The sequence below is a fragment of the Molossus molossus genome, unplaced genomic scaffold, assembly GCF_014108415.1.
Source record: "Molossus molossus isolate mMolMol1 unplaced genomic scaffold, mMolMol1.p scaffold_m16_p_4, whole genome shotgun sequence".
Taxonomy (NCBI): Eukaryota; Metazoa; Chordata; class Mammalia; order Chiroptera; family Molossidae; genus Molossus; species Molossus molossus.
Genome location: NW_023425377.1, coordinates 17,816,720 through 17,838,287, shown reverse-complemented (window position 1 = coordinate 17,838,287; position 21,568 = coordinate 17,816,720). Strand labels below are relative to the sequence as shown.

Genomic DNA, 21,568 nt, shown 5'->3' with positions numbered 1-21,568 from the left:
TTGGTGTCATGAAAGGCTGAGTTTTTAAAATTCCATTTGGATCTTAGAATGGTGTGAATGGAGACTTATTTCATCAGCCTGAACTATCGAGACATGTGTAGGATGGGCGGGGGGAGCCCCTGAGAATTCAGTGAGATTGGCCATTTCATTTGCAGTATGGGGCCCTCAGGTTCAGGAAGGAGGTGGGCCGGACCCAAGTGACACCCAGGGAAGGTCACAACAAAAATCTGGGAGCTCAGTGTTCTCCTGTCCCAGCACACTGTTTGCGTGGTGATTCATTTTCTTGTGACACTGTACGTTGAGTTACATGTGGCTGTTTCCCTGTTACAAGGAACAACTCACTGGAAGACATGGTCAGTCTCTGAGAGAATTCAGACCCCCTAAGAAAAGGAAACTGGAAACAACAGTGGATAATACCAGACGGAGATTAATCATGTCTAATTTAGTCACGTAGGGGATGTTCTCTGCTTCACAAAGGAAGTCGTTTAAGTGACCCACCTTAGGAACTATTAAGTGAACTATTGACGTGAAGGCTTAGGATAGAACTTACAGACTGAATCCAGCCCATAGGGTAGGCTGTTCACAGTGTTTTCCTTTTAATATAAATCTGTTTCTAATATTTAAATACCTAAAGATTTGGCATCTTTTCTTTAAAAATCTACATTTTCTGAGTCTCCTGGAAAACCAGAAACTCTGGCAAAGAGATTTGATTTTCCCCAGAACTGAAGTTGAGTAGCAGCTGCCTCTTTTGGATGGGGGTTTGTTCTCCAGTTTGCCGCAGTCTCCACCAGTCCCTACTGTCTCCTGCCCAACCTCTTCACTCGTTTCTGTAATGAGCCCCTGAGGTTCCTTGAGGATGCAACTTCTGGTGTAGGGAGATAAGAATGCATGTATCTCATCATGCAGGAGTCCAGAAATGAGGGTGACTTCTTAGGATTCTACTCACACCTCCCTGTTCGTCCCTCCTTGTTTCTCTCTCCTTTGCCTCCGTTTCTCCTAGAGGTCTGATCCTGTGCGTTTTGAGATAGTATGCAAGCTCTGTGACCAGCGATAGCAGCCTCAGAGACCCTGGAGGCTGAGGCCCTGGCCTCCTACAGCCATTCCCATCCAGAGTCTCCTAGAACGTGCCTTGCTTGTCTTCATCCTCCTCACCACCACAGACCATGGAGGGGGAGGAGGCAGACAAGGAGAAGGAAGGCGAAGCTTGGGACTTCGCATCCTCTACCGGAGGCTAAATAAAGGCACGTGGGATGGCAGACAAGCACCTCCGCTTGTCTGAAGACCCTCCGCTGAGGATGTTTGAGTTGGGATGAGAAGAGCCGTGTCTCTGGTTAGTTGAGAAACCACACGAAGGTGGCGGCTTCTCCCCAGTAAGCCAACCAGCGTCAACTCCCAGCAGAACATATTGCACGCGAAACAGTATTTTCCGTGCCAATTGCATGGAACATGAACATCTTGCTGTCTTTAATTAAGAAGTTAACTGGACCATGAAGTATTGCCTGAGTAAATAAAAGTGATTTGTACTAAGTCAGAGGGATGCAGTCGGCATCTTTGCCTTTCTTTGCTCACACATAAATTATGGAGATTATTAAAAATTGGAAGGACTGTCTGTAAGCCCATCTGCACTGGGAAGCTGATTGCCACTCCCGAAATGTATCTCCCTTTTTACACGTCGTAATTTATTGAGGACAAGAGCGTGAACTGGCTGCTTACTCTTTTTTTTTTTTTTTTTTTTTTTTAATGGATACGCAAAGTCTGACTACATCAACACTTGGCACTATGGCAGGTTGGTTTGTTTAACCTGGGAAACAGATCGTTATTCAGAGACTTTGGGTTGCCTCAGAATTAAATCAAAGTTGGCTGATGGGGATTTTGTTCTTCCCTAAATTTGGAAGCAGTTGACTGGGTTTGGTTCTCTTAAATGAAGGTCATGCTGGAAATGTAGGAGTCACTGAGGGCTTTGGTCAGATCTCAGGGATAACTACAGCAGCCAGTTTCCATAGAAGAAGGTCTGAACCTCCAATGAGGCTGAGCATGTTTGGTTGTATAATTTGAGGGCCCGCAGGCAGGTGGGCTACCCCAGACTCATTCCTGTTGCCTGTCATGTGATAGTGTCCAGAGGTCCAGCATCAGTATCCCATTTATTTGAAGACTCATAAATGTGTACTCCTGCCAAACCCACGTGGCAAATATTCCTTCCCTCACCCACCCTGGGCACACCCACAGTCACACAAAGGATTCGCAGTAGCTTGGAAGAAATATGTGCGGTAACATGTAAGAAAAGATTAAGTTAAATCTGAAGTTAAAAAAAGGGTTAAGTAAAAGAAAAAAGGCCATTTGAACAGGAGGCAGAGGGGGGGCAGTTTAGCAGAAAACAGGGACAGGGCGGTGTGTGTGTAGTTACTTTTGCTCAGCCTGGAGTTGGGGATGAAGTTTCCAGACGGGAACACAGTCTCTGGGATAAACCCTCTCTCTGTACTCCCTGGAGGTTAATACAGTGTCCCGGGTGGGGCGGCCAGGAAGGGCTGGCTGGCTGGCCCTCGGGGAAGTGCCCTCGATTCGAGCCAGGGAATCTGTGTTCCCTTCTGTCCTCGGTGCTGACGTGATCAGCAGTGGCCGTGCAAGTCAAGCCTCTCCCTCTGTTTCTTTACACGTGAACTGAAGAGGTTGGATGTGACCAGTGCTCGTCCACCACTGTGTATTGTTTAAGCCGTGGCATCTTTTTTAAGTCAAATTGCACGTGACGCCCCCTGATGGGGACCAGATGGAAGCTGAGCTACTGTGCTTGGGGACTGGGGCGCTTCAGCCCGTTGCCCGGCCCACCCCGTCTCCCCGTGGGGGTGGTTGGACCAGCAGACTGGATGCAGGCCTGGCCTCGCTTCATCACGGCATTTCCTCCCGGAGACCTTCCCTGACCACCTGTTGAAAACAGATCCCTTCGGAGCTTTATTGTTATGTCATTGTATTTTGTCATACATCAATTCCTCAGTTATATTAACTTCTATCTGTATATTATATGTGTGTTTATAGTATACAATTAAATATTTCCATGCTTACCTGGTTTGCTTATCCTGTTACCGTCTAATCCCCAGGATGGCAGGGACCGAGAAAGACAGTCACTACCTGCTGTCGAGGAGCAGGCGCTGGGACTCGGGGACACCGACCTCCTGGTGAAATCCTGGCACTATCACTTACTAGCTGTGTTGTCTTGACCTTTCCTGCTCCTCATCTGTAAAATGGGCATAATAACAGCACTACCTCATAAGCTTATTACAGGATCATAAGGGTCATTTATTTGTTATAATTATATAAAATGTATTATGTAAATTTTACTTTTTATAGAGTAGTGCCTTGAGTATACCTCTATATAAAATTTCAGTATAATAATTGATTACTGTTCACATTTGCTAATATTGTTTGCTTTGTTTACCACTGCGTCCCTAGTACTTAGACTGCTGCCTGCCATGGGCGAAAAGCAGTGTTTTGAACGAATGAAGGAATGTTCTCTTAGGATCCTTCTGACTTAAAGATTCAATAAGAGCCTCTGAGGCAGGGAGATAAAGAGACGTTTCTCTCGTATTGATGTTTATAGATTGGTTGTCTGTGTCAGCCACATGTCAAGGATTCCACTACGGGGAAGGCGGCTGGAGCAGCTGTGTGACGCGAGCGGAGGGGGCAGCAGGCCAGACCAGCCGGGAGAGAGAGAAGTGGTCCTCAACGCCCATCTTTCCCGACTTTGCAGTTAGGCCCCGAGGCCAGGGTCCTGCCATCCACAGGCTCCTGGGCTCCCAGGTGTGGGGCTGTGTGCCACAGCCAGTGACGTCTACGAGAACAGGGTTGGCACGCTGGCCCTTTAAATCTTTGAGCTTCTGTTCCTCGCCACCGCGGTCCCTCCGCGTCTTCTGTCACCATTTCAGGAGCATCCCAGCCACCTGCAATGACTACTGGGGCAAGGCTGCTTCTCGCTTATTTCATCAATAACGTTTAAGAGCGGAAAGTACACAGCAGAGTCTGTCATGAATTTACTCTGTTAATGGTAGGAAGAGTCCTATTTCAGTTGAGGTGCATCTCACAGCCGGTGATACCTGAATCCCTGCTGAGTCTCTGGGGAGAATAATAAAGGGAGATGTTAGCTTCACAGAAGGATGTTTTCTTACATGCTTAAAAGTTTTGATGTTCTTTCCTCCTAAAAGTTTAGCCAAAAACAAAGTGACTTATAAAAAATATTTTCTCAGTGCTGCAATCAAAACATTCTCCTCACCCTGGCCGGTTCAGCTCAGCGGTTAGAGCGTTGGCCTGTGGTCCAGAGAGACCCGGGTTCGGTTCCCGCTAAGGGCATGTACCTCGGTTACAGTTTGTCCCCAGCCCTGGTGGAGATCGTGTGGGTGGCAGCCAGTCGATGTGTCTCTCTCGCATCAATGTTTCTCTCTCTCTCTCTTCCTCCCTCTCTCCCTCCTGCTCTATCTGAAATGCAAAAATGTCCTCAGGTGAGGATAAACAAAAAACCATAAACATTCTCCTCTGCAGGCAGCTCTCGCCGTGCCCAGTACATGATCAGCGCTGTGGGTGTGTTGCACTGTTCGTCTTTATTTTGAAAAACGTGTTCACTGTCAAAGACACTGATGATTTCTCAGGAGATGTCATTTCAGGGCCGGGATAACACTCCTCTGCCTTCTGAAAGGGTAAGCAAATACCGACACGTCCTTTGATTGTGTGGCCAGACGCGGCCGAGTGGACCCTTTTATGCTCTGCACACACGCGCCACTGAAGTTTTCCGTGGCCGTCACCTAAATGATAAGTGTGGGACTTTCTTTTTCCATGAATGATTCTGTTTTTATCAGCAATGATTCTTCCTCTGGGCAAATACCAAATGGTCCACAAAGTAAAGGAAGCTTTTAAGACTGATAGATGTTTTGTCGATGTATTTGTTACATTTTGGACGGAGCCAGAGGTAGACCGTGGAGGAAACCACAGCTTCCATTCTGTGACATCAGAGTCATGGGAATAAAGCATCATTTCTCTGTCGTAAAAGACATGTACAAATGTAGCATAATTGTGGTTTTCCATGATCAAGCTGGGTATATTGGTTTTAGGCCTCAGTTAAGGCTCAGGCAATTATATTAAAATATATTACAGGAATGTTACGGAAAACGAATTATCTTTAGGTCATAGCTCATTAATAGATGAGAAATGAAGCTGGCTTTATTTTTAAATTATGAATGCATATGTATTCATATCATTGTATGGATATGTAGGTCCCTTATTAGTTTTTTTTTTTTTCCTCACCGGAGGATATTTTTCCATTTTTTGTACAGATAGAGTGGAAGGGAGAGAGAGGAAGAGAGAAAGAGAGAGAAACATGGACGTGAAGGGACACATCGAGTGGCTGCCACCCGCACGACCCAACCAGGGCCGGGGACAAACTGCAACCGAAGTATGTACCCTTAGCGGGAACCGAACCCGGGTCTCTCTGGACCACAGGCCGACGCTCTAACCGCTGAGCCAAACTGGCCAGGGAAGGTCCCTTTTAGTTTTGACGTCCGTTGTTAACAAACCAAGGCTTTTCATGTATTTCTTAGCGTTCTTAATAATTTTTTTATTAGTCTTACCATGCGAGTGTTCTGAGATGTGGAATCCCCACCCCCATGCTTCCTGTTGCTACCACGGAGAGTTCACTGAATCACAGGGTTTCTTTCATCCTCTCTTACCTGCTCTCTGGTTCGGGAGCTGAAGGAAGAAGATCAGTGAAAACAAACCAGGACTTGATAACATTAGAACAGGGTCGGTATGAAAAGGTGGGCAGCGCCAACACAGTCGTGGGTGGTGTGAGGCAGCTGCCCACTCCCCGTGGGTGAACGTAGTGGGAACTGTTCCCATTGGCGTTCCCATCGCCACAGCTCATCACGGGACTCGTGAGCCTGTAGGATTCAGCAATGCTGACTATATGATAAAGTTACTTGATTTTGATTTTTAAAGTTGGCCCATGTGGCAAAAAGTGCTGCTGTTTTAAAAATTATCCTTGAGCCATGGCCGGTGTGGCTCAGTTGGGTGGGTGTCATCCTGTGTACTGAAAGGTTGCCTGGGTTGTGGGCTAGATCCCCAGCAGGGGGCGTGCAGGAGGCAGCCAGCACTGTTGTGCTCTCACATTGATGTTTCTCTCCCTCTCTCCCACTCCCTTCCCCCATCTCTCTAAAAAACAAAACAAAACAAAAAAACTCTAAAAAAAAGTATCCTTGAAAAGTCATTCATCACTGCAGCTGTAGTGTCTGTGTCTTTGTGTGCACAGCCTTGTGCAGTACATCTAATGGCCGGAAGAACCACTGAGACTGTGCTGAGTAGAGGAATAAGAGTCTGCAGACTCTGGACCATTGTGTTCTTGAGGTAACTCACAAATCACTACCAGGAAATGGTTAGACAATTTTAAAGTGTTCCTAAGTGCCTGCAGGATTTTTGCTGCTCTCGTTTTAATATTGAATATCTATAACTTTAATACATATTAAAAGATTTGCCGTTATGGAGATTAAGTGAACTATAATATGTGCAAAATCACCTAGAAAGAGCCCGGCCCATAGTAATTGCTCATAAATGTTTGCCGGATTTGAATGTAAATAATGTGTGATTAGGTTCTCATATTGTCATAGCTAACAGCCACAGTACTAATGTGAAGTTGCCGCATTTATTACTGGTGGTAACCCTAGGAGAGATCTATCATTTTGATGTTCTCTTTAGAGGTGAGTTGTCAGAGGCTTAGAAAGGGTTAGGAAGAATACACATCTAATATCCGAACCCATGTTGACTCTAACACCATGGTCTTAACTGAAGTGCTGTGTTATCTTGGGATAGTAAACAGTCGTTAGATGTTGGTCTGTGCTGTTGGCCGACCTTGCTTTCCCTGCAACCCAAGGACACATGCAGATGCTTGTCAGTTTCATGACGATGAGAGCATCTTATTTCCTTTCTCTGCCAATGACTGTTTCTCTGGCCAATTCCTTCTGATGGCCTCTGTTCCCTTACACGGTCGCCCATTGTTCTTCATTCAAACCACAGGTCTCCTAAGTTGTACCATCTCCCACTACACCATTACTTCTCTCTGGTCACACCTTCTGTTAGGATTGTATTACAGTATCTATTTGGAAATAATTAAGGATCTGTTTGCTAATTAAACCTGATTCAAGAAAGATGTCATGATATTTTAGAGAACTTAGGTTCTGTAGATATAGTTTTGCCCAGAACCTCAGACTATAAGTTTCTGATTTTTCTCATTCTGATCTCATTAAAATGGAACAAATATGAACTTTTTTAAAAAACCTATAGAAAGTCCAGATTTTTACATAACTTGGCCTTTCATAACTCTGGATCCTAATTTGAAACTACAGAGCATAAAAAAATATGAATGACTGTTTTCTCAATTTCTCCAGTTCTCCAAAGATCTAGTACCATCCTAGATTCATAGGAGAGAAGTTAATTTGTTACGTATAATGGATGCCTTAGAGTATTAGGGCTTAATTACTTCTGGGAACCTCTCTGAAGAAGGGATTCTGTCTTCTTCATTCTAAATTCAAGTTCTTCAAAGATATTAAGAGCAACACCTCACTGCCGTCCTTATTCCTTGAACTGCTCTTTCATTTTTTATCAACCCCAACTAATGTATTTGCAATATGGTTAGTAAATGTTCCTAGATAAATTTTCACAGTGTAGTAAATGTTCCTAGATAAATTTTTCTTACTGGTAAGATGAACTCTTTTCTCCCATCTCTTAGCTGTTATAGAGGGCATGCGTGTCAGTCAGTGCAACACCATTGATTTGTACGTTTTCCCGGTGCAGTCGTCATTAATGGCAGCCTAGGGAAGAACTGACTGTTTTCCTGAGCATTTGTGTAATTTGTCATTGAACGCAGACACTCTGTTTGGACACCATCTATGTGCCCATTCGCCCGGTGTTTGGACACCATCTATGTGCCCATTCGCCCGGTGAAGATTGACATGGTGACCTCGTCTGGCCCTGCCCTCCTCCACTGAGCCCTCAGACGTGTGCAGAGTGGAACTCGAACCCTCCCAGGTGTTCAGTCTTAGTCTCACGCTGCTTTCCCTGGCCCAGCCTCCACTCCACTCCTAACCTCTTCTCAGCCTTCCTCACTTCCGAAGCGTCCTGCCTGGGGCCTTGCCCTGAGCGGGTTTGTTACACCCAGCTCTGCTTCTCTGACTTGGAAATGTACTTTCTGCCTCAACTGTGGGACCAATTCACCCTGCTTCACTCTGCAGCCCTCTGCCATTGTAGATGACCCCTGTATCTGTGGCGGTCCCAGCGTGGAACCTCCCTCTCTGGACACCTCCACCGCCATGGCAAGACCTGCAACAGGGTGACTGTGACGGCAATACAGCAGAGGAGCAAAGCGCACGCCACTTCAAGGTACTCTGACGCTGGGTTTCAAGATCGGCTTTGCTACGCGCTTGGTAACTCGGTCCATGTTACTTGACATCTCAGACCTTAGTTTCCCTGTCCATAATACGAGGTAACCGACAGTATCAGAGAGTCGTTTTGAAAATTAAATGAGAAAACATATTCAGGGTGCCTAGAAAAATGCCTGGCACTTAGCCCTTCTACATGGCCACTGTCATCGTGCAAGGTTGCCCGGTAGGAGAAAACCTGGAGGCCAGTCTTGAAGGATTGCTAGTTTGAACACCTCTATGTCATTGAAAATATAAAGTTCCTTATAGTCCTCTCCATATATTCATTCCAGTTACATTGGTCAGATGACTGATTTTGAAGTCTACCAGGATTGCACCTTCTGAGCTGAGGCAAAGGGAAAGGGAACTCTCTCTTTGCCAGAAGCCGAAAGCCATTTCTCAGGAGGTGTCTATTCAGCCCTCACATGCAAATGCGGCCGTGATGGTTTCGTCTCAGAATGTCACACGCCAGTGTTAGCCTCAGAGAATAACACTGGGACTGGGTTCACGGGGCGTGTGCCCACAAGGAAAATAGAAACAAAAGCAAAGGTGGGTAGCCCCACTTGGCACAGTTGATTGACTTTAATAGGTCCTGATTATGCTGCTCATATTGCATGAAATTAAAAAGCTTACAAATGTTATGAGCCATTACCCTTCCATTTAAGGGATCTTATGACATGTTAGCAACATTTAATGAAATTCTTTTCAAGATGCCATCGGCACACTCAGTGAGGTCCCGTGTTGAAATGCAACTTGAAGAACAGCTTGAGAAAGTTTGTTCTCTACCTGCCTGTCCTTGTAACGTGTGGAGCCCACCTCGTGGCCAAAAGAAGTTTCTCATCAGTTAGAGGTGATTCGTAGGTATCAAGAAGTGTTTCTGCTCTGACGATGAGAATGTTTCCCAGATTAGGAAGAGGTTACTAAGACTGCCATGTTTGTGTTTGCGGTTATAGTGAGAGCCGAGAATAGGCTGCATTTATGTACATTGACATGTTTTAAAACTTCAGTGCTTTCTATTGAATCCTGTCTTTATTTGTTGAAGATCTGAAACATTCTAGCAAATATTCCAAAATGGTATTGTCTGCTCTGTCTTCAGAGCTCTTACAGTTTGGGAGATAAGATTTTGTGCAAGAAGACAATTAAAACACATGAAACACGATGATTAAATCCTAGATTTTTTGGTACTGATTATTTATACCATAAAAGCTCAGGAAATAGTAATTTTACAGTCAATTGAGTGGGAATTTTTTAGAGACATAACTTATTTAGGAAGAATTCTTTCTGTTAAATCTTTCATTTGGACTTTTATGATGGGGATATTTATTGGCAAGATCCACTTACTTTGTCTGTTTGATTCTAAAGGATTACTGGTGTATCACCCTCTTGTTGGTGACGTCCCCTACTACTTTTTGAGATCTTATTGGTCAATAAGTATACTATGTGCTTTCTATACATTTCCTGTAAATCTTCTTGGCAATCTGAAAAGGAAGATCACATTATCTCCATTTTATAAGGGAGGAGTACTCAAGTGCAAAATAGCTAGAAGATTTCCTCCAAGCTGGTGTGTGGAGCAGCTGAAATTCAAATCTAGTAGGAATTACCCCAACGCATTTCCTCTGGATGTCAATCTGCTCTGAAGAACAGGTTGTGTCAGGCAGCCCCCATCCTATCCCTTTTGCCTTGTGAGCTGTTGCGGGCAAGAGTTCTGTTGCAGGACACACTCACCATTGCATTCATTTGTCTATCACAGCGCTTGGCACTCAACAAGTGCGTGTTGAGTACACGTGAAACTGGAATGTGAATAACCACAGCTCATTATATAATTAAAAGGCAGCCGTATTTTTGTCTTCACTATTCCTTCGACATTTGAGTTGATGGTGGTGGTCTTCTTCTCTACCACCCTCATGGAAACTCAGATCATTCCTGGTGGGATTTCTGCCACTTAAAAGTTGTAACCAGTGTGGTGGTATGTTAAGGAACAACATAGAAGGTCAGTTTAGAGATGTTAAATGTCTCATCTAAGGTATTTATTGATTCAAACCTTATTCAAAGTATGTGTTTCTTTTCCCTGGCTGCAGCCTTAGTTGGGGCTCCTACTTTTGGGGGGAGTCAGGTTTGTTTCCGCTGTCTCTACTTGCATCTCCCAATGTGCTAGCTGTTGGCAAAAGGTTTAGGCCCTACCAGGGTGGTGGTGGAGGGTGGGACAGTTGCCACTTGCCAGGGTGACGTTGTGCTCTCCGAGAGTGATGGATGGCTGCATTGACTTCTTCATGAATCATTTTCTGGCTTCTTTGGAGATTCCCTGCATTGGAAGTGTGATGCATCTCCTGTAACTCCTATGGAAAAGGCAGGAAGGCATTCCGTCCCTGGACAGGGGGTCCACACCTCCTTCCATTCCACGTGAACACTTCCTATCTCCCAAGTGGTCTTCTTAGGACTTCTGATGACTCCACAACAGTTTTCTCTCCTGCTTGGCCCATGTCAGATTTATGAAAACCAACCATACATTCTTCCCCTGACAAGTTCTCAGAGTGCACTCTCTTTCTGAATTAGCAGCCCTCCCCCCCTCCAGTGCCCTCCAAATTTCCTGGTGGAAAAGGTGAAGGGATTAAGAAAATAACTCACAGACACAGACACAACAGGATGGTGATTACCAGAGGGAAAGAGGGGTGGGGGCAGGTAGAAGAGGTTAAAGAGGGGGGATAAATGGTGATGGTGATGGAAGGAGACCTGACTTTGGGTGGTGAACACACAATATAATGTAAAGAGGCTATAGAACTGTACACTTGAAACCTATATAATTTTATTAATCTCACCCCAATAAATTCAATAATTTTTTAAAATCCTCACCTGAGGATATTTTTCCATTTATCTTCAAGTAGAGTGGGAGAGAGGGGGGAAGAGAGAGAGAAAGAGAAACATTGATGTGAGAGAAATACATCGACTGGTTGCCTCCCACTCAACCCCAACAAAGGGTCCAGGACCAAACCGCAACCAAGGTACACGCCCTTGATCACAATCAAACCCACAATTCTTTGGTCCTTGGTGATAGGGCTCTTTTTTAAAGGGGGAAAAAAAAAAAAGAAGTCTAATGACTTCGGTGATAGGGAACACATGGCAAGTTCTCCGATTGGATTCGTGAAGACTTTTTTCATTAGGCTTGACATTAGAAAGTAGTATCTTCTTCCAAAAATATATATTCACAAATCCCTTTTCCCCTCATATCCTTGGACCCTTAAAGTATCTTGAAACCAGTCAGGATATGCTTGGGTAGTTCCTCTATCAATTCTGTATATTTTGATGTGATATCTTACTTTGGATTTTCATATCAATTACATCTTGCTGCCTTATGGAAACCTTATTTTTAATATTCTTCTAAATATCTCCCATGATGGGTTGACTTTCAGAGTAAAGGGGTTGGGAGTGTGAACCTGAACTAGTGCTACCCTATTCTGTACATAGGGTTCTTGACACTGTGATGGAAGAAGAGAGATGTTTGTACCCACTCAGGATACCCAAGTGAGTTAGAAGAGAATCAAAGACACCAACGGCTAAAAGAGAAATGTTTCTGCTTTCATGACTTCGGTTACTATCCCGCCGCTCTAGGCCTGGAGAAGCACTCTGACTTTTCTTTGTAGAAGAGCTAACCAAAGGACAGATGGTGCGTTCTGCTTTGCTACTGAGCCTCTATGGGCCTGTTCTGATGGGTTTCCAGAAGGCATCCTGGTTAGGGAGGCCTCCTTTGCTTTCCCAGAGCCCCAGAGTCTGTAGAATGATGCATTTGACAAAAACTGCCATTGAGTAAGGTAAGCTACGTGGCTGGCTGAAGTTGATTCCATTGGATGCTATGGTGATATCACTTGGAGCAATTTGCTTTATTATTATTATTTTTTTTTTTTCTTGAAAGGAAGAAAACAAGTATTTGAAGACCAGGTGAGAAACACTGCAATGAAAAGGTGTCTTTTCCAATGGGACTGACCAGAATTTGGAGCTGAAATAGGTTCTGCTTTGGTGTCGGTTGCTTTCTTTGGCTGACTCTGTCATCTTGGAGTTGCTGAGGAAGAGGGGCCAAAATGACTGCTGCTCCCTATACCCGGAGGTGTCCCTCTCATATGCCATCTGTGAATGTGCTGCTATTTCCATCCCTCATCTCTGTCTCCAGGGCTCTAGGATCGCTCTGCTCCCAGGGCCTTATACAGAGCAGCCACTTAGCGAGTGTGCGTGGACTTAATGGGAATCAAATCTCCTTCATTTCTCCTTGCCCCGTCGTGCTTGTTGCGTAAAACTTTAAGAAAGCATCTCAGAGCTACTTCTGTTAGTTTTGCATTGTGTTAAGTGTTTGGATACATATTATGGCACAAAGAAGGTGCTCAATGAACTATTATAGAATCCGTGAAAAGAAGGGGAGAGGGAGAGAAGGAATGGAGTGAGGGGAGGGAGGGAGGGAGGGAATTGGGGGAGAGAGATATGCCCTGTTGTGTGATATCTTGCCCAATTTTGCAAGGTTCACAGTGTCCCTTCATCTTTTCAAATTCCTCTGTTCCATTCTTAATTCTTATCTAAATAATTCCGAATTGGAATTTAATTATAACCAAGCTATAGATAACAGCTAACAGTTTCATATGTTAAACTCTGTAGATGTATACATTATGGGAAAGGACTGCAGAGCACACGAAACTCAACATGGTATTTGTATGGCCCTTTGGCAGAGCCTCTGGGGATGCCCTGATAGAGGGTGCCATGTGGTCCTTGGTCAGGAAGACACGTACCCTGCCTGGTTCCGTGTCTGACCTTTGTGTGGTGTGTGCTGCTTCTGAGAGCTGTAGGTAAAAGGGAAGTGTGCCTCCTGAGGGACTAGCACACTTGGGTCCCACGTTTTTTTGCTTAATCCCTTCACCTTTTCCCCCTCTGTCCCCAACAATTGTCAGTCTGTTCTCTGTATCTATGAGTCTGTTTCTATTTTGTTTGTCAGTTTATTTTGTTCATTAGACTCCACATATAAGTAAAATCATATGGTATTTGTCTTTCTCTGGCTGGCTGATTTCACCTAGCATAATACTCTCGAGGTCCATCCATGCTATCGCAATTGGTAAGATTTCCTTCTTGTTTACAGCTGAGTAGTATTCCATTGTGTAAATGTACCATTGCTTTTTTATCCACTTATCTTCTGATAGACACTTGGGCTACTTCAAAATCTTGACTATTGTAAATAATGCAGTGAACCTAGGGGTGCATATATTCTTTCAAATTAGTGTTTCGGGTTTCTTTGATATATTCCCAGAAGTGAAATTGCTGGGTCATCACAAAGTTTTATTTTTAATTTCTTTGAGGTAACTCCATACTGTTTTCCACAGTTTCTGTACCAGTCTGCATTCCCACCAACAGTGCATGAGGGTTCCCTTTTCTCCACATCCTCACCAACACTTGTTTATTGATTCATTGATGATAGCCATTCTGACAGGTGTGATATTATATCTCATTGTGGTTTTAATTTGCATCTTTCTGATGATTAGTGATGTTGAGCATCTTTTCATAAGGCTATTGGCCACCTGTATGTCCTCTTTGGAGAAGTGTCTATTCAGGTCCTTTGCCCATTTTTTAAATTGGGTTGTTAATTTTTTGTTGTTATTTTAGTTTTTGGTGTTGAGTTTTATAAGTTTTTTATAAATTTTGGATATTAACTTCTTATCAGATATATCATTGGTGAATATGTTCTCCCATTCACTGGGTTGTCTTCTCATTTTGTTGATGGTTTCCTTGGCTGAGTAAAAACTTTTTAGCTTGATGTAGTCCTATTTGTTTATTTTTTCTATTGTTTCCTTTTCTCAAGGAAATAAAAAATTTTATCAGGATAAAATATTTCTATGAGAGATGGCCAAGATTTTATTGCTTATGCTTTCCTCTAGGACTTTTATTGTTCCAAGACAAACATTTAAATCTTTAATACATTTTTAGTTTATTCTTGTGTATGGTGTAAGATGGTGGTCTAGTTTTATTATTATTATTTTTTTTGCATGTATCTGTCTAATTTTCCCAACAACATTTATTGAATAGACTATGTTTACCCTAATGTATGTTTTTACTTTCTTTGTCAAACATTATTTGACCATAAAGGCAAGGATTTATTTCTGGACTCTCTATTCTGTTCCTTGATCTATTATGTCTGTTTTTATGCTAGTACCATGCTGTTTTGCTTACTATGGCTTTATAGTATAGTTTGATATCAGGTAGCATGATTCTTCCCACTTTGTTCTTCTTTTTCAAGATTTCTGAGGCTGTTTGGGGTCTATATGGTTTCATATAAATTTCTGGAATATTTGTTCTAGTTCTGTGAAATACACCATTGGTATTTTGAAAGGAATTAAGTTGAATCTGTAGATTGCTTTGGGTAGTATGGACATTTTAATGATGTTAATTCTTCCTACCCATGAACACGTTATATGCTTCCACTTATTTGTATCTTCTTCAATGTTTTTCTTCAGTTTCTTATAATTTTATGACTACAGGTCTTTTACATCCTTGGTTAACTTTATTTCTAGGCATTTCTTTTTATGCAATTGTAAATGGGATTGTTCCCTTAGTTTCCCTTGAAGTCTCCCTCTTTATATGAGTTCCAGTTCTAACACATTTCAAAAGGTGGATTTCATCTGAAGGGCAACAAGGTATGTTGGAAAATCCATACTCTTTGGGACCACACAGGTGTCAGACAAATTGCTGAACCTGTCAAAGCTTTATTTTCTTCCATTATAAAAGGTGAATATGAGCTCATGGAGTCAAGAAACTGAAAAGCACCAGACAGAACATTTAGTGAATAATACATTTTCTCTTTTACGTAAACAGTACCCTTTCAGAATATGAATGATTACCAATTCTACCTTTCAAGAAGGAAACAGATTCTGAGAAATTTTTAATGTGTGCAAACCTTTACAGGCAGTTAGGTCTTTAACCCAAGACTTTCTGACTCCAAAGTCCATATTCTTGACCATGATGTCACGTTGTCCAATTATTCCAAACTTGGTATGGCTAGACATAAGGTCGAAAGAATGTGTGGGAAGCACTGAACAGAGTTCTTAGTGTATGCTAGGAACTCAAAAGGTAGGAAGTTGTTATTGTTCATTATTAATTGGATTTATGGTTCTCTCTGTATTTAATAGTGAGTGATTTAAGGGAGAGGTATGAATTACAACTTTTTCTCTGGGGGTGGTAATTGGTTTACCAGAATTTTTTGTTCTGTTTTTCCATACTTATATCTGTGGTAGTACTCGGATGTCTTCCAAGAGATATGTTCCCTTTTGTATGTATAACTCTAGCTAAGCCACGTCATTTAAATAGATACTGAATTTTTATTCCTCCCTGAATATTAACATGAGAATCCTGGATTTTAAATGCTTTGGTGCCTTGGTGGACCTTCAACTCGTGATTAATTTAACAAATATTATTGATTCTTACTTTGCATCATAGTTTGCTGTCTTGTCTCATCACATACCCAAATGCTGATCAAATCCAGATGGACTGTTGTCTCCAGAGTAGAAGACAGTGTGCTATTCACCAAGTTGCCTTGCTCACAGCTTACTGGTCGTGCCCAATTTTGATGGCAGTCAGTTATTCAATTTTCCACAAAGATGTATTGTATACCCTGGGTGGTGAGCAGGAGACTATGAACTGAGGATACAGTTTATCAATAGGAAAACATGTACTTGCTTCCATGGAGTTAATAATCTAGTGAAAGAAGTAAAGAACAATAAACAAGTAAGTATCAATTGTTTTAAGAGCTACGAAAGAGAAAAGTGTGATGAGATGGTGACAGAACACAGCGGGTCTAATTTAGATATTGCTGTGGGATAGTTCTGAGACTGAAAGGAGCTAGCCACACAGGAGCAGGGCGGGGTGTGCGTCACACTGAAGGAATGTGGGAGCGAATGCTCCAAGGCAAAAGCTCGATATATTCAGGGAGCAGAAAAAAGCTTATTCAGTTGGAAGAGTAAACAAAGGAAAAAGTTGTACACGCTGAGTATAAGTTGTGTTGTACTCATGTTCCAATTCATTAAGTGCAACAACAACAGCCAGGCTATAGGCTGTGTAGGTAATGTTGATGACCTGGGGTTTTATTCTGCATGAGCTAGGAAGTCAGGGGAAGATTTTAAGCTGAGAAAGATTATATATGCATATGTGTGTGTGTGTGTGTGTGTGTGTGTGTGTGTGTGTGTGTGTATTAGAGAGAGAGAGAGCCCGCGCGCACGTGAGCAATAGATACATATTGTTTCTGTGACTGGTGTGTAAGAAAAAAAAAAAAAAAGACCATAGGAAGGAACATCTGGGGAGCAGGGAGATTGGGGATGACCTGCTCAGTGGTCCAGTGATGAATGGTGGAAACTCCACCTGGAGTAGAGGCAGGGAAGATGGAAAGTTGAGACTTGACAAATACGTTACAGGAACAGTTGACCAGAGCTGCTGAGACAAATACCAGGAGCAGGGAGAGGAAGATATGGGGAGAAATCAGCTATGATCTTGCATTTCTGTTTGAATGCTATTTAAAAAAAAAAAAAAGTGTGTTAGTCCTGCCAAGTCTTGCCACAATCATAAATTAAGTCTTTATTTAGCGTGGATGGAGGGCCGCGGAGGAAGGCATCACGAGAAGGAAAGAGAAATGACACCTAACATTTATGGATCCCCTGAAGTGTGTCAGGAACTATGCTAACCTTGAATATGCTATTTAATTGTCTACTTTATAGCAGTCCTATAAAGTAAAAACCATGGCCTGCACATTTTACATGCAAAGAAATGAAGCCTTGGAGACGTTAAATAACTCGCCAAAGGCTGTAGTGTTGGCAAATAAGTGAACCAGAAATTGAAACCAGAACTATTTCTAAAGTCTCATTTCTTTCTACAATATTGTACTATATCCGAGGTCTAAGGTACCATACAACTTGATATTTTATTTCTTGAAAAGTGACAAGGATTATGTGAGGCATCGGTTGAATATTTATTATAAACTGGCTAAGTAATAGATTTTAATCATCAGTGCAAACATTTGCCTTTATTGAAATGTCAAAGGTTTCAAAGGCAAGTGAACCTAGAAAATACAGTGTATGTCAAGATGGATTGATCAAAACTGTAGACAGAATATTAAAGGAAAAGTTAAAAAAAGAAAAGTTTTATTTTTTAAAATATTTTTTCTTTATTGATTTTAGAGAGAGAGGAAGGGGGAGGGAGAAAGAGAGAAACATCGATGATTGGCCACCTTCTGCATGCCCCCCACTGGGGATTGGGCCCACAACCTGGGCATGTGCCCTGACCAGGAATCAAACCAGTGACCTCTTGGTGCATGGGTTCAATGCTCAACCACTGAGCCACACTGGCCGGGTGAAAAAGTTTATTTGTATGCCTATTGTGTCCTAACACTCCCCTCCACTCCCCCAATACACCTGCAGCTGAATTGTAATATAAAACATCCATCCTCCCCACCCTGAAAATGTTTAAAGCTTTGCATGTAAGTCATACTGAAGGATGCTAACAGAAGCTCCAGGGAGGACTGCCAAGCAGTTGGTGTTGGAAGAGATGGCAGAAAGGGAGAGGATTCGCTCTCTACTAAGCTGGTCCGAGGATTGCTTCCTGTTTTGGGAAAAATGACATCTGTTAAATTTGGCTTTATTTATGTTTGTTTGTAACATGCTCTAGGTCAGACTACTCTGGGTCTAATCCACTTAGAGTTAGAGCATCTTTACCTTGGGCAAATGACTTCATGTGGTGTATATGGAACAGAGGACACCTTCATAGACTAAAAGTTATTAGAACTCAGGGAAGGCATTTGCTAATTATAAGATAACAGGTCCCGTTTGGAGGGGTTTTGTGTGTGTGTGTATTTTGGGAGGGAGCAGAGAATTTTTTTTAAAATGCCTACCAAAGGATATATTTTTATTGATTTTAGAGAGAGGAAGAGAGCTAGAGAGAGAAATGTTGATTGGTTGCCTCCCATACACACCCCAACCGGGGATCAAACCCATAACCTAGCCCGACCAGGGATCAAACCCACAACCTAGATATATGCCCTGACCGAGAATCAAACCTGCAACCTTTTGGTGTGTGCGACGATGCTCCAGCCAGCTGAGCCACCCAGCCAAGGCAAGGGTGTTAGCGTTTGTTAATGCCTTCGGGCAAAGTACACCATTCCCCAGAATGACAGGGCCCCCACCACTGCTTCTGGTGTGAGTCCGAGCATTGCACCTATTTACAAAAACTGTCTCGCCTTTCAAGGTAGTTTGGTTTGCAATGGATATATTACACATAGTCATCCTTGAATTCTCTGTCGAAATGCAGGGATTTATCAGAATGATTTATCTGCGTTATATAAGTGCAACCTGACTTCCTGGAACCAGAGTGTATGAGTGCGACCAGCTTTCTGGAAAAAATTAGGTTAAGCACTCTTTCATATACTGTCAGGTGATATGCATTACACATATTAATTCATGTAGTGCTCCTGGGAACCCAGTGAAGTAGGTACTATCATTACCCCTATATTACAGGTAAGAAAGCAGAAACGTGAGCCTCAGAGGCATGGAGTAAGTTGTCTTGAGCTATAAGCTCCACCCTTAGGCAACTCTGAATTTGGAGGAAGACTCAACCTCCTCTCTGTGCCGTCCCCCTGAATAACAATCGACCTCGTGACTTCTGCTTGACTGCCTTGCAGCACGTGGCTCCAATAAAGAACTGTCCATAGTTCCAGGGACAACTGGAGACTGAGAATTCCAAAGCAGGAGAGCCGGGTGCAAACCCCCGCCTTTGAAATTAGAACCTGCAGACCATGTAAGCAGGAATGTGAATTGAGGATGATAGTCGGATATCCATAGTGGAGACAAAAGACTCCAGTCCAGTGAAGTCAGGGCCAGGTCATGGATCTAGAAACCGAAGGAGATTGACTCTGAGGAACCTGTCCAGGCAGAAGCTGCTTTATGAGGCGGAACAGCAAGGGGTTCTCAGTGGTGTGCTGCAGCAGGCTCAGGGGTGCCATGCGCCGTACCTGACTGTTTAGTCGGGGGCACTGACCTCTTCTCCCTTCGACTGTCAAATAAAGAAATGACAACAGCCAACAGCCCAATAGCCATCCAGTGTGAATGAATCAAAAATTTTTTTTGTCAGATTGGCAAAAATATATATTTTTTGGTGTGTGGCAGAATTTTGGTAATTAGTGTATGTGTGCCCTGAAATGAAAAAGGTTGAAAATCGCTGCTCTACAGATACCAGCAGGACTTGGGCTGGTTTCGTGGAAACCAGGTTTCTCACCCTCAGCACTATTGACGTTTAGGGCTGGAAATTTTGTTTTTATTTAGATAGAGAGGAAGGGATTGGGAGAGGGAGAGAGAGGGAGAGAGAAACATCAATGTGAAAGAGACACATCAAGTGGTTGCCACCCGCATGACCCCAATCGGAGCCAGAGATTGAACCTGCAACCCAGGTACATGTCCTTGACCAGGAATCAGACCCTCAACCCCGTTGGTCCTCCGGCCAATGTTCTAACTCCTGAGCCAACCCGTCCAGGGCTGGGCTGGACGATTCTTTGTTGTCCGAGGCTGTCGGTGCACTGTACGTAAGATCACTGGCCTTTACGCAGCAGATGCGAGTAGCGGCCCACAGGTGCACCGGTCCTGATGATTAGGAGACACTACCAAACGCCTCCCTGCAAGCTCTGATCTAGATGAAGAAAGAATTCGGGAGGACCCATTTAGTCATTCACTGATGCTTGCTAGTGCCACTCGGTTTTCAGTGGCATGTGCCTGCAGGTGCTTTTCATTAAAAAGTTCGGGAAAGCAGAACTCCGGGATTACAACACGGGTCTGGAGACTTTGGCCATATGGCGCTGTGGCGGAGGCCGTGCGCCCTGGGCCTAATCCTCTTAGAGTTTGTGCAGCTTTACCTTGAGCCCGTCAGTAACTCTTGCTGAACTACCGTGCTCCTCTCTGCAAACTCGAGATAATGATAATACCTAATGCGTGGGCTTGTTGTGAGGATTAACTGGGATAAAACCTGAGAGTCTGGGCCAGGTGCCAGACACATCGTATGTGCTCAGGTGGGCCTTACGACAGGTGGAGCCCAGCATATCCGGAGGGACCCAGAGATATGCTTTGGTCCTCTGAGCCAGCCGTTGCTGAACCCTTTTCTGTGGCTTTACTTTTAGGACAAGTGGCCAGCAAGTGGTTGCCCTGGGGCGCCAGTCCAAAGGGTGGCTGGCCTTGATTCCAAGCAATTTTGTGATTAACACACCTCTTCAGGGGGAAGCTTGGAAAGCCCAGCGAGTGTTCCCCAGAGAGGGATTTTCTGAATTAAATCTCCTCTCTGAGGAGCAAGGTGCGTGTGTATAGAAGTAAGGAGGGGACCTCAATGTCAAGTTAAAGAGTTGGTTACTTAGTCTGAGTAATGTCCCCCCCGTCCAGGTGACATTAGCAAGAATATAAAAAAGGCAGCAGGCAAGCTGCACCCTTGCCTTTTCTTTCCCCAGTCGGGGGGAGACATTCGAGTATCTTGCAGCCAGGAGCCAGCGAGCAAGTAAAGTCTCGCCTTCTAATTTTCAACTCTATGAGTAACTTCCTGTGGGGACTTGGACACTCGCTCAACTTTCCTGGACATCAGTTCACCTGTCAATTAAATGAGAATTATTTGAGAACTGCCAGACTGTACAATTTGAAAATTGCCAAGTCAGAAAATCTGGAATGTGCAACTTCGCCAAATTCGGAAATGGCTACCAGACCCAGCACGCCAGCACCAGCCCACAGGAAACTCCACATCAGAACTGAGGGGAGAGGCCCAGGGGTGCATGCGTGCATCACAGACAGATCAACTGCGGAAGCACCGGGTCGTGGGAACTGGTTTGGGTCAAGGTTACAAATTCCCCGGGGCCTAAGTTTTCCAAGATACATACCTCCAGGCAGTGTAAACGCTCCGGTTCAGTTTCCAGATGTTTCTTTCCCTGCACATCTGGGATGCCTGGACACGGGTGGTCATCTTCTTCCAACCCATGTTGCTGAGTCTACGCCTTCCAAACTTGATCAAAACTGCTGGAGTGAAAAGGGAGAGAAGTGTGCTAAGAAAGTAGAGTCAGGAGCCTCAGGTGCCTGGTCCTCGCTTGA

The 21,568-nt window shown here is 43.7% G+C and overlaps 1 protein-coding gene across 1 annotated transcript in view; it reads left to right on the top strand.

The window, feature by feature from the left end:
* Nucleotides 1-21,568, top strand: part of SGCD (sarcoglycan delta) — a 195,669-nt gene that overhangs the window by 5,972 nt on the left and 168,129 nt on the right. The gene's annotated exons all lie outside the window — the stretch shown is intronic.